Source organism: Anabrus simplex, chromosome 2, assembly GCF_040414725.1.
Source record: "Anabrus simplex isolate iqAnaSimp1 chromosome 2, ASM4041472v1, whole genome shotgun sequence".
In the NCBI taxonomy this organism is placed as follows: Eukaryota; Metazoa; Arthropoda; class Insecta; order Orthoptera; family Tettigoniidae; genus Anabrus; species Anabrus simplex.
In genome coordinates, this window is record NC_090266.1 from 1,183,976,778 (window position 1) to 1,183,991,255 (window position 14,478).

Consider the following 14,478-nt stretch of genomic DNA (forward strand, 5'->3'; position numbering starts at 1 on the left):
GATAGGAGATTATAAAGTGTACTTGACGGGTGTTAGAAAGGGAAGGGCAGAGTCTGGGGTAGGGCTATTTATCAGGAATACCATTGCACGCAATATTGTTTCTGTTAGGCACGTAAATAAGCGAATAATGTGGGTAGATTTGGCAGTTGGAGGAATGAGGACTACAATAATTGTCTCAGTGTATTCACCATGTGAAGGTACAGATGAGGATGAACATGACAAGTTTTATGAAGCATTGAGTGACATCGCAGTCAGGGTCAATAGTAAGGATAGGATAGTGCCAATGGGCGATTTCAATGCGAGAGTTGGAAATAGAACTGAAGGATACGAACGTGTGATTGGTAAATGTGGGGAAGATATGGAAGCTAATAGGAATGGGAAGCGTTTGCTGGACTTCTGTGCTAGTAGGGGTTTAGCAGTTATATACGAATACATTCTTCAAGCATAAGGCTATTCACCGCTACACATGGGAGGCTAGGGGTACCAGATCCATAATAGAATATGTCTTAACCGACTTCGAATTCAGGAAATCCGATAAGTATGTACAGGACTTTTCAATGATACAGACCACTATCTGATCTGTAGTGAACTAAGTATCTCTAGGCTTAGGAGAGAGAAAGTGAAATCTGTCTGCAAACGAATAAGGTTAGAAAATCTACAGGACGAGAAAATTAGACAGAAGTACATGGAAATAATTAGTGAAAAGTTCCGAACAGTGGACAGTAAGCTGTTTCAGGATATAGAAAGAGAATGTGTGGCATACAGAGATGCTATAGTAGAAACAGCAAGGGAATGCCTAGGAACAACAGCTGTGTGTAAAGATGGGAAAGAGCAAACACCTTGGTGGAATGATGAAGCGAGAGCAGCTTGTAAACGTAAAAAGAAGGCTTATCAGAAAAGGCTCCTAACAAGGGCTGATTCAGACAGGGAATTCTACGTAGATGAAGAAAACAGAGCGAAACAAATAATTGTTGAATCCAAAAAGAAGTCGTGGGAAGATTTGGCAATAACCTGGACAAGCTAGATCAAGTAGCAGGGAAACCTTTCTGGACAGTAATAAAGAATATTAGGAAGGTAGAGAAAAAGGAAATAAACAGTGTTTTTGGTAATTCAGGTGAACTCATAATAGATCCCAAGGAATCACAGGACAGGTGGAGGGAATATATTGAAAATCTTCTCAACGTAAAAGGAAATCCTCCTGTTGGTGTTGCGAACAACTGAGCTCATGGGGAGGAGGTAAATTATGTTTGTGAAGTTACGCTTGAGGGAGTGGAAAGGATGGTAAATAAACTCCATTACCATAGGTAAGGTAAGGGTTATTCTGCCCGAAGGCAGGTCCGAACCTCCGCAGAGGTGTTCCTGAGCCGGAGTTTACGTGCGGTAGGGTGGCCAGTTCCTTTCCTCTCCTCCATTCCCTTACCCCCCACCAACAGCGCGTGGCAACCCATCCAACTCCTGACCACGCCCAATGTTGCTTAACTTCGGAGATCTCACGGGATTCGGTGTTTCAACACGGCTACGGCCGTTGGCCCATTACCATAAAGCAGCAGGAATAGATTAGACTTGAAATGGTGAAGTATAGTGTGAAGGCAGGGCTGAAATGGCTTCATAGAGTACTAAGGTTAGCCTGGAGTGTTGGTAAGGTACCTTCAGATTGGTCAAAAGCAGTAACTGCACCTATCTGTAAGCAAGGCAACAGGAAGGATTGCAACAACTATCGAGGTATCTCATTGATTTGTGTACCAGGCAAGGTATTCACTGGCATCGTGGAAGGGAGGGTGCGATCGGTGGTTTGGGATGAAGTTGGATGAAAACCAGTGTGGTTTCAGACCATAGAGGGGCTGTCAGGATCAGATTTTCAGAGTGCGCAGGTAACTGAAAAATGCTACGAGAGGAATAGACAGTTGTGTTTGTGTTTCGTAGATCTAGAGCAAGTATATGACAGGGTACCGAGGGAAAAGATGTTCACCATACTGGGGGACTATGGGATTAAGAGTAGATTATTAAAAACAGTCAAAGGCATTTATGTTGAGAATTGGGCTGCAGTGAGAATAGGGAACATGCATAATTTTCAAAAATATTTTTTTTGAAAAGTACACCAATGAAATAGTACGTAAACGTATTACAATGTGGTAAGTTGCCTTGTTTTCTACCATTTAAAAAATGTTTAAACGTCCCTTTTCGCAAGGCGAATGAAACGGCCTCTTACGTAAGCGGCGCGCTCTGACGTCACGATCCAGTACCGCATGCAGCTCTACCAGCCATTGTGCATCAGCCGTTACTAAAAGCCGATTGTTTATTATACGTGATCGCGAATAACTTCAAAATGACAGAAGAAAGGTTCAAAACAGCACAGTCAGACAATCTACCATGTGTAGCTGTCATCATTCTTGAAAAATAGTGACTTTTGTGGCCGCAGAAATTCGCGGATAAAAGGCAAGTTTGTAAGTGGCATCTTTTATATACGTGTAATGTAGGCCTACTGTAACGTATAGTATTAGGATAACAACGAACCTGGATAGAAATCACATCACTTTCAACATTTCCTTCTAGACTTTCAGCATTAGTAAATTAAGAAATCGGATTTCAGCACTAACATAAATATATAGGTAGCATTATAGTACTAGTCCGCCTCTGTGGTGTAGTGGTTAATGTGATTAGCTGCCATCACGAAGGCCCGGTTTCGATTCCCGGCTCTGCCATGAAAATTGAAAACAAATAGTACGAGGGCTGGAACCGGGTCAACTGAGTAGAGGGGTTTCGAATCCCACCTCAGCCATCCTCGAAGTGGTTTTTCGTATTTTCCCACTTCTACTCCAGGCACCTAAGGTCACGGCCGTTTCCTTCCCTCTTCCTTGTCTATCCCTTCCGATCTTCCCATCCTCCAACAAGGCCCCTGTTGAGGATAGCAGGTGAGACCGCCTGGGGAGATAATGGCCCTCCTCACCAGTTGTATCATCATACCCAAAGTCTCACGCTCCAGGACACTGCCCTTGAATCGGTAGAGGTGAAATCCCTTACTGAGTGCGAGGGAAAAACCAAACCTGAAGGATAAACTGATTAAGAAAGGAAGAAAGAAAGAAGGAAAGAAAGATCATAGTACTAGGCCTATAGGTCTATAACCTATAATTTCCGAAAAAATATATATTTATGATTGGGGCAACTGGCCTACCCACTTCCGGGGCCCATGAAAGAGAAACATTAAATATCTTGGTGGAGGGAAAAAGTTAAACATGATAAAGATAAATATGACTTCATCTAGTTTTCACAAGTCGGGCTGAGTGGTTCAGGCGGTTGAGGTGCTGGCCTTCTGACCCCAACTTGGCAGGCTCGATCCTGGTTCAGTTCGGTGGTAGTTGAAGGTGCTCAAATACGTCAGCCTCGTGTCGGTAGATTTACTGGCACGTAAAAGAACTCCTGCAGGAATAAATTCCTGCACATCGGCGACTCCGAAAACCGTAGAAGTAGTTAGCGGGGCGTAAAGCCAATAACATTAATTACATTTGGCTTTTAACAAGCTGAGCATATCATCATCATCATCATCTGTTTACCCTCCAGGTTCGGCTTTTTCCCTCGGACTCAGCGAGGGATCCCACCTCTACCGCCTCAAGGGCAGTGTCCTGGAGCTTCAGACTCTTGGTCGGGGGATACAACTGGGGAGTATGACCAGTACCTCGCCCAGGCGGCCTCACCTGCTAAGCTGAACAGGGGCCTTGTGGAGGGATGGGAAGATTGGAAGGGATAGGCAAGGAGGAGGGAAGGAAGCGGCCGTGGCCTTAAGTTAGGTACCATCCCGGCATTCGCCTGGAGGAGAAGTGGGAAACCACGGAAAACCACTTCCAGGATGGCTGAGGTGGGAATCGAACCCACCTCTACTCAGTTGACCTCACGAGGCTGAGTGGACCCCGTTCCAGCCCTCGTACCACTTTTCAAATTTCGTGGCAGTGCCGGGAAGCGAACCCGGACCTCCGGGGGTGGCAGCTAATCACGCTAACCACAACACCACGGAGGCGGACATAAGTTGTTTCAGCCCGGGATTGAACCGGGGACCTTCCGCGTGTGAGGCGGATGTGATAACCAATACACCACGGACACAGCTGAGCATATCACGCAAGAAAAGTGTCTTGGTGACATTTTAGTCGTTCAATACAGGAATGTCTTTGGGCACTGTGATTTTTACTTTTTTTTTTACTTTACGTCGCACCGTCACAGATAGGTCTTAGAATAACGGCCGAGGGGAACCGTCGTGCTGTCCACACGACACCTTGTAATCTGCAGGCCTTCGGGCTGAGCAGCGGTCGCTTGGTAAGCCATGGCCCTTCGGGGCTGTTGCGCCATGGGGTTTTGTTCGTTTGCAGACTGAACGCTGAAAGTCTGTAAAGATGATGTATGTATGTCGTTTACATTTTTCAAATAGTCTGTTGAAAGTACAAGCTAAACGCGCTCAGTGTAGTTGTATCTTGTGCTTTGTGAATGAATAAATAAATAAATAAATAAATAAATAAGACCGAATGCGTTCTGGACCGCATGTACAGGAGTGGACTCGCCCTTGGTTAGAACAGCTTTACACCTGAAGGAAGTCAACAGTTATGAAAATTCTCAATTAAGTAGCTGGCTGGGTCGATCAGGAAAAGCTAGGGTAAAAGAGAAAGTAGATTTTAGCATTTTAAAACTAAGAATTTAGCATTTAAAGATTAAATTTCTGATTTTCTAGCGGTATTGATGTTAGCATTTAGTGACGTTTTACGATGGAAGTGATATTTTGGAATGGAGAACTGGATGTTGAAATATCAGCTGTTGGATTTTCCAGTTTTTCCAATTGAAAGTCAAGAAACTAAAGTGGAAGTGTGAGCAATAACAAACACATAAATTGAAACTGACCTACGTTTAGAAATCAGTACTGAAGGCAATAACTAATTCCACTTTCTCATGTGAACACACCCATTAAATGTTTAACACAAATTATTTCAATTTTCCTTTCAGTTACATTTTAGCCGGAGTAGCGAAACTATCACTAAAAATGAAAATCCTCAGTCTGTTTCCTGTCATTCAACCGGGTCAGGAATGCAATGAAGCCCCATATTGCGGCGAAGATAGGAATTGTGCCGGCTGCCGCACTCCTTTGGGGCAGTGATCAATGACTGACAGATGAAAGGAAATGATATTGGAGAGTGTTGCCGGAATGAAATATAAGAGGGGAAACCGGAGTAATCGGAATACCCTTCACTTTGCCCAGAACATCTCTCACATGGAGTGACCGGGATTTGAACCACGGAACCCAGCGGTAAGAGGCCGGCGCGCTGCCGCCTGATCCACGGAGGCTTAAGTGAAAATGTCACTATTCAAGTTAATATTGTTTGACGAACAACAAATTTCAACATTGTCAGCCTTCTGGTTTATAGTCAATTGGAAATATAATACTGACAAAGCAGCGCGCACATTCATCATGGCTATTTTCTTCTTGTGCAGGAGAACATCTCATCAAAATGCAATTTCACTCTTATTTTGCGGAAAAATGTACCTTTCACACTTTCTACTCAATTTCGCATTTTCATGCGGATTAAGTAACCACAATGATACACTTAATTTCCTTTTAAAATAGTGACAAATTTATTTTTACAGTATTCGGCTATATTTCATATTTATCGCGATTTCGAAAATCTACCAATTCTAATAATAGGGTTCAGTTTTAAATTACTTCCGGAAATCCAAACTCATCATTTCTAAATGGAAATATCCATCACGCATTGAGAACTGAATTTAGTAAAGGAAGCGGAAATCGAAACTCAACACTTGTAAATTGGAAAATCCTTAAAGCCCGATAGCTGAATTTAGAAAAGGAAGTCGTACTGCATAGTGTTGACAGGGGTCATGTTCGCTGAATAGATAAGTGAGGAATACTGCGAGTTAGTGATAACAACATGCTCTCTTCCCGTGTGGGCCTTTTTTGGTTCGCTATCTGTATGCATTACTATCGACGACTTCAAGATACATCAAAATATCTCACCTATTGATTTATTAACTTTCAAATCCAATATCACGAATTACGTTAAATTTTAATTAGAGGTTCAGTGTTGCAGCTGGCATTTTGTATTTTCATAAACCTTTCATGCAATCGTTCAGATTGTTTTCCGTAAAACTTTTTGTGTGCTGTCTTTCCCTCCCTTTCATGAATTGTATTTCTTCTTTTTTCCCAGACCAGTTTGGCAAGACTAATTAAGTGTGCATAATCGAATTTGCAGTTAAAGTTGTTTTGTAACCGAGCAGAACAATGGACACTACCCTACCCGGTAAAGAATGCTATAAACGTGCTACCTTTTCTCGTTCTGATTTAGCTTTTCCTGGCTTATGTTGTACGACGACCTAGCTTATTTAAATGAAAATTCGGCTGACAATACTATTTGATCTTCTTCTTAATCTGTTTACCCTCCAGGGTTGGTTTTTCCCTCGGGCTCAGCGAAGGATCTTACCTCTAGGATCAGCACCTCGCCAGCTAAGCTGCACAGGAGCCTTGTGGGGTAGGATGGAAAGATTGGAACGGATAGACAAGGAAGAGGGAAGGAAGCGGCCGTGGCCTTAAGTTAGGTACCATCCCGGCATTTGCCTGGAGGAGAAGTGGGAAACCACGGAAAACCACTTCGGGGGAGGCTGAGGTGGGAATGGAATCCTCTCTACTCAGTCGACCTTCCGAGGCTGAGTGTACCCCGTTTCAGCCCTCGTACAACTTTTCAAATTTCGTGGCAGAGCCGGAAATCGAACCCAGACATCCGGGGGTGACAGCTAATCGCACTAACCACTACACCGCAGAGGCGGAGAAGACGTAGTGTGCTCTAAAATTCTATCATTCAGAACTTTCATGACGTTGGTAAAGGCTCATTAAGGTTCTTGGTGTCCGACTCGTTGGCTGAACGGTCAGCGTACTGGCCTTCGGTTCAGAGGGTCCCGGGTTCGATTCCCGGCCGGGTCGGGGATTTTAATCTTAATTGGTTAATTCCAATGGCACGGGGGCTGGGTGTATGTGCTGTCTTCATCATCATTTCATCCTCATCACGACGCGCAGGTCACCTACGGGTGTCGAATAGAAAGACCTGCACCTGGCGAGCCGAACTTGTCTTCGGACACTCCCGGCACTAAAAAAAAGCCATACGCCATTTCATTTTTTTTTCAAGGCTCTTGGTGTGAAAGATTAAGACTCTCAATATCTGCAACCTCGGTAAATATTATTATTATTATTATTATTATTATTATATTATATTATATTATATTATATTATATTATATTATATTATATAATTATATTATTATTATTATTATTATTATTATTATTATTATTATTATTATTATTATTATTATTATTTCGTGTGGCTATTTAGTCTGATGCAGCCCTTGCAAGGCAGACACTCCGACGAGGGTTGGCGGAATCTCCTATGGGAACTGGCCGTTTTTGTATTGGAGGGTAGTGTTGTGTAATTTGCTGGAATGCTGGGGACAGTACAAATACCCAGTCCCCGAGCCAGGGGAAATAACCATTCAAGGTTAAAATCTCCGACCCGCCCGGGAATCGAACCGGGGGCCCTTTTAAACGAAGGTGGCTACGCTGACCGTTCAGACAAAGGCCATATAATCCCGGCACTGGGTGGGATAGAGCGGTTAGCCCTATGCCCTGTTGTCCCCAGGAATTAACCTGGTACTCATTTTTGGGTGTAAACTGAATGAACTTCGGGGTCGTGTACCTCTCCAGTAGTGAGAATCCCGTTTCTGAATTTCTCAACTTCCTAACCGGGAATCAAACCCACGTCCTTCAGAATAAGCCGAACACGCCTTTACCGCCTCGACGAGGCAGCCCCTGTCCCTGTGTGACGTTAGTGATCACCGTGAATCAGATAACCACAACAGCGAGTTGTACAACCAAACTTCCGAGGCTTTTCCTAAGACGTCAAAAACAAAGGTAACATTTTGTAAATTACTCTGCATTCGCTACTTCGTAAACTTTCTATTTCACTAATTAACAATCCATGGCAACAGAATAAGTAATAAAATTGTTTATTATTATTAATCGCAAAGAGTCGTATCAGCACACTATTTTAATCCATCAGTGATGCATGCATTTCGAAGTTGGCAGCAGTGAATTAGATGTTCTTGGGGGCTGTGACTAAGCTGGTTTCTTCTCTGTCTCCCTTACTCTGGAGCTCGCCATATCCAGTTATAACTGGTTCATTAGGAATCCCCGTCTTATATATTTCTTTAGCTTCCCTGATGCTCTTCTTTGTCCACGATGTGGCGCCAGGCTGTCGCCGCTTCAACCACATGCGTTCTAAACTCACAAGGGGATGTCCTCATGTGGTTTACTAGAAAAGTGTTCAAATTTTGTGGATTTTCCCTTCATTAAAAACTATTTTACCCCTGTTCGAGCGTTTTTGCCAATGGGCCTTATTTTGTTCAAAATGTTCTTCCTTTCTTTCTTACTTTCTTAATACGTTTACCGTCCAGGGTAAGTTTTTCTCTCGGACTCACCAAGGGATCCCCGACAGCTCTGGTTGAAAAAGAACAACGCTTCTCCACGCAAGGTCTCTTTTTGTTCGGCCGGGTGATTCCACACCTCTACTATTTCACCCCGCCGATCCCAAACACGCATAACGGCCTGACACCTAGTTGGAAGTCGGCCTCCCACCATGTATACCTGTGTCATCGAAGAAGTCAGCCTTGCTCTCTCCAACGACGACATCCAGACTGCCCTCCGCGGGACCGGCGTCCATAGCGCCTCACGGCTCTATGATGGCCCCGACCCATCTCCCGATGTACTTCTGTATTTTGCCTTTGAAGACGACCGCAATCGCCTCCAAGCAACCGGAGCGCTCCTCCATGGCTACCGATACCGAGCGACCTCTACTCCATCATATATATTAGCCCAGCTGCCAGAAGATGAACCTACTACGCCTGTTACAACTGCTTCGCCCGTCGTAACCTCACCCCCTCCTCCATCGCCACCGTTGTTCCCTAGTCATACCAACCCTGTTACCACCACAACTACTACCACCACCGTCACCACCACCACTGCATCCACCTCCCCAACCCACCCTACCACCACTACAACTCTATCCCATCCTTTACCCCTTATGATGTCTACACTCCCTAACCCTCCCACCACTGATCAACCAAGACCTCAGTGTATAACCTCCCAGCCACATGCCGAGCGAACAAACACTGGGACTTCAACAAACATGGCCAATTCACCATCACCACCACCGTCGCCCAACCGTACTCATAACTACAGCTGTGTTGCTTGCGGGGTGGACCCAAGTATTCCTACTGACATCATCGCTACTCACCTCCGTCAGCAAGGACTGCCCGTACAACGAGCACTTCGGATACACAACGCTGATGGTCCAACGTTTTTAGTTCGCCTCCACCTGCCGACGCCCGAAGACGTGAACCAACTCATCACTCATGGGATCAAGCTATATGACCGTCACCATCGTGTGGAACCCTCCCGTTCGCCTCCCCAACCTTCGACCCGATTTACCTTTCCTCGTCGCCGACCCCGGCCGGACCCTCCTCCTGTTTACCCATCTCCACCAGTTTGTCCTCCCCTTCCTCCGACTGGTTTCATCCCCCCAACCATCCCAACGTTTGAACTCCTTCGACTTCTCCTCACTTCACTTAATCACATGACAGCCAGCCTTCATCTCTTTACCTTGCACCTTTACCCCAGCACTTCCTTCTACACTTCATCTCTCCCCCTTGCACACCCCCTTATCCCTCACACCCTTTCGTAAATCATATATGTTTTATGTATCATGTACTTATGACTTAAATAAAGCAATTGTGTAATACCCAGGCATAGGCACAATTCCTCTCCCATCTCCTAACTCTCCACATCCTTTACCCACCTCCTTCTTCCATCACATCTCCCCAACCCGCCCGCATCTCTTGGCCAGAGAGAGGGCGACACCCTCTAGGTGGCCCGCCCCACCCCTTCAGGGTGGGGAATGAAAGCATTGAAGTAAGTAAGTAAGGGATCCCACCTCTACCGCCTAGGGAAGTGTCCTGGATTGTGAGACTTTGGGTGGGGGATACAACTAGGGAAGAGGACCAGTGCCTCGCCCAGGTGCCCTCACTTGCTATGCTTAACACCGGCCTTATGGGGGATGGGAAGATTGGAAGGGGTGGGCAAGGAAGAGGGAAGAAAGTGGCCGTAGATACCATCCCGGCATTCGCATGGAGGATAAGTGGGAAACCACGTAAAACCACTTCGAGGATGGCTGAGATAGGAATCGAACCCCCCTTTACTCAGTTGACCTCCGGAGGCTGAATGGATGGATCTCGTTCCAGTTTTCGTACCACTTTTCAAATTTCGTGGCAGAGCCGGGGATCGAATCTGGGCCTCCGGGCGTGGCAGCTAATCACACTTACCACTACACCACAGAGGGGACTTTCCAAATTCTCTGAAATTATTTAAGAAAAGGCTAGGTAAACAACCGATAGGCAATCTGCCACATTGGCGAATCCTCAAATACACGTGACTGTGACTGACTGATTAACAGATTGGTCGCATGCGGCACTATATCAGCGTGGTCGCATCCGGCACGGTCGCTTCTGGCACGTAACCATCGGCAGCCCCGAAGATGGTTTTCCGTGGTTTCCCATTTTACACCAGGCCAATGCTGGGGCTGTACTTGAGTTAAAGCCACAGTCGCTTCCTTCCCACTTCTAGCCCTTCCCTAAGCCACCACTGAGGCGGACAATAATAATAATAATAATAATAATAATAATAATAATAATAATAATAATAATAATAATAATAATAATAATAATAATAATAATTTGACAGTACTCATTCAAAAGTAATTCGTATGTTCTATCACATCCCCGTAAATCTTGTGTAGGGCTAGTACTACCAGTGCTCTAAAGATAAACATTCAGAATTATCGAAATTTAGGAAAAATTTCAGCTCTCGGCAAATGATGCTGGACCACCCCGGACATACGTTTCCAAACATGTGCCTGGTCACAGTACGTTTGAAATGTTACACAAACATGTGAGAACAGTGGCAGGATGGCACCCGCAGTGAGGAGATTAAGGCTGTCTTGTAAGAATGAACTCAATGAATAGAGCTGTGCACATGAACTAGCTTCGGTTGGCGGGGGGCATGCGAGGCGAATGTATAAGGAGAAATTACATAGGCGAATAGGCTAAGAGAAGTAGAGAGGGACCTAATAAAGTAGATATACGTATGTTACGATGCTAATAATAATAATTCGTGTGGCTATTTCTAGCCGAGTGCAGCCCTTGTAAGGCAGACCCTCCGATGAGGGTGGGCGGCATCTGCTATGTGTAGGTAACTGCGTGTTATTGTGGTGGAGGATAGTGTTATGTGTGGTGTATGAGTTGCAGGGATGTTGGGGACACCACAAACACCCAGCCCCCGGGCCATTGGAATTAACCAATGAAGGTTAAAATCCCCGACCCGGCCGGGAATCGAACCCGGGACCCTCTGAACCGAAGGCCAGTACGCTGACCATTCGGCCAACGAGTCGGACTGTTACGATGCTGTTATCTAGCTTATTAGTGCAAGTGATACGTTTTCCCATCACACCTTGCACAGTGGTTGTTACGCTGTGCTAATGTAGGTAGCGTGCGCAACCTTACATGATAACGTTACTATTTCTATGAATCTATTACATGAAATGTCACACGACTTTGTGTGCATGTCATAGATAACCCTGAATACGTGAGTGGCTTATGGTGTAAGTCCTTCGTCAGCAAATTACACATTGTTACCAACCAGGGGCGGATCCATGGGTGGGCTAAGGGGAGTTTTAGACACCCCTCCTCTCCCCCCCCCCCCCCGCTAGTTACATTTAAAAGTTTACAAAGTTGTTTATGTTTAACGGCTAACAGCACAGCGTGTGCAAAAGAAAGTGCTATCACTTCTCCGCGCACCCGTATACTTGCCATTATCTGCGGCAGACACCATGGCGTCTGGCCGAAACTGTGGCGTGGCGGTCGCTAGCAAATTTCAAGGTCTATATACGGTACACAGGTCAGGACAGGCATGTTACTTATTGAGCCGCCATATTGGGACTAAATCTGGGCGCTCACCGCAGTTTTTCTGTGATGGATATAGGAGAGTTCCGGATTTAAAAATGGATTTAAGAACAAAAAAGGCTGCTATAATTAGTTTTTTGCCTTTGATTACATTTAATTAGTTTTACCATAACTTGCGAATTGTGAAACAATGCTAAGATTTATATATTTTGTCATCTATAAGCACTCGTTTATTTTAACATTGTGAGCAGTTGCAATGGCATTAAGAACAGACTATATGACAAAATTATCATTTAAAAATTTTTTCAGACAGGAGGCCTAATTTAGGGTACCTAAGCATGAACAAAGTAATATAATGATCAAAGACGTGTGGACGGTTAGAATAAAATAGCTACATAGGGCCTATAGGCTAAGTCCTAACACAACATTAGGCCTATTTTATAAATATTAAAGCCAGCAATTTAGGCTACATTTCTAGTAACAGGAATAAACGCGTATATTAGTAAACTGCACTCGCAGCTTAACGGTTAATGTAATAAACTGCCGTCCTCGGGGTTCGGGCTCGATTCCCGGTACTGCCGGAAATTTGAGAATGGTATGTGGTCGAAATGATGCAGCTCACATCTATTGCGGGTGTGCCTGAAAAAAAAGAGCCGCACCGCCACGAGATGACGACACAAGTTTACTGTAGTAATATAATACATTTTATTACAATTCGCTTTACGTCGCACCAACACAGATACGTCTTATGGCGACGATAGGAGAGGAAAGAACTAGGCGTGGGAAAGAAACGACCGTGGCCTTAATTAAGGTACATCCCCAGCTTTTGCCTGGGGTGAAAATCTTCAGGGCTGCCGACAGTGTGGTTCGAACTCACTATCTCCCGAATGCATGCAAACTGATAACTACGTGACCCAAGACCCGCAGCCGCTCGCTCGCTGATATACGTTTTATATAACTATAATAATAATAATAATAATAATAATAATAATAATAATAATAATAATAATAATAATAATAATAATAATAATACCCGTGTGGGGATGTACCGGTTACCTCCATCGGGCGCGTCCCATTGGAATTGGGGAAGCTCGCTGGCTCTGCCGCCAGCAGAGTCAGAGGGTAGTAGGGAAATAAAATACCACCGTGAAAAAAAAACTGGTCCCTTGCCAGGGTTACGGCGAAGACTGGTAAATGACCAGAAGCCAGAAAACATCTTGAGGTAACCTCTAGGGCTAACAACCCTAGTTGTAAAAGGATGGGTAACCGTCCAAAGCAAAGTCAAGTCAAAAAGCATGATGGCACAACATTTCAAGAAACATACCCCAGGGGGTAAATCTTCGGATAAATCCCTCGTCGTGAATCCCACGGCGCACGAGTCTCATTCGGATTCTGGGGGAGACTCGACATCATGCAAGAGACGAGTCGGAGCGTCTCGGTGTACCCCGAAGAGTCAAAAACTCAGGCCAAAATCTAAAACCTTTCTAGTAACTTTCAACATAAATTCACTTACACAAACTGGCAAGCTGAAAACCCTCACCAAAGCTCTTCACGAAAATCAGATATCCATAATGGTCCTACAGGAAACAAGGTACCCAGATGAAGAGATTTTTGAATCCGAAGGCTACCGATTTTTCAAGAGCAAAGCGCAAAGAGGAATCCTCAATGGAGCTGTGATACTTGGAACCGCGTTTGCTGTTAGAACCAAGATCCTTAAATCGGTTGCAAATTTCGAACCTGTGAATGACAGATTGTCTATACTCACAATTAAATGCGCGAACAAAACCTACGCCCTAGTTAACGCACATGCTCCTACAAACGATAAGAACAAGTCTGATCCAGACGAAGTTGATAATTTCTGGGACCTACTGGATGAAAAATTAAACAAAATCCCCAAACACCATGTCAAGCTTCTTTTGGGTGACTTCAATGCCCAACTAGGTCGTGAACAGAAGTACAAGAAAGTTATAGGAAATTACCCTGCTCACAAAAGAACCAATCCCAACGGCAAAAGACTGGTGTCCATTTGCGAAAATCACAATCTGCAAGTCATGTCGACCCACTTTCGCCATCTACCCAGAAAGCAAATGACTTGGCGTTCTCCCGTCCAAGCTCTCGGAGAGTTCCAAATTGATCACGTTGCAATCTCCAGGAGAAACAGCCCTGAGATTATGAATGTGAAGGTAAAGAAAGGCATCAATGTGGCCTCAGATCATTATATGTCTCTTATCAAATTCAAACCAATTCCCGCAAACACAAGGAAGACAACCAAACAGATCACACGCTTCGACAACGATAAACTTCGGCAAAGGGTCGAGGAGTTCCAGGAGAAGGCTAGACCAAATGACTGTGACTTTAACAACGCCAAAAGTCTCCTTGTTGAGGCTGCCAAAGACGTTGCAGAAATCAAGAGAAGCAAAAAGCATGCCTG

The 14,478-nt window shown here is 44.7% G+C and overlaps 1 protein-coding gene and 1 non-coding gene across 2 annotated transcripts in view; one reads left to right on the forward strand and one right to left on the reverse strand.

Moving 5' to 3' along the window:
- LOC136863390 (uncharacterized) overlaps positions 1–14,478 on the forward strand; it is a 272,752-nt gene that overhangs the window by 20,407 nt on the left and 237,867 nt on the right. The window lies entirely within an intron of this gene.
- Positions 4,023–4,095, reverse strand: TRNAV-CAC (transfer RNA valine (anticodon CAC)). Its single transcript has one exon. It is a non-coding gene; the product is annotated as a tRNA-Val (tRNA).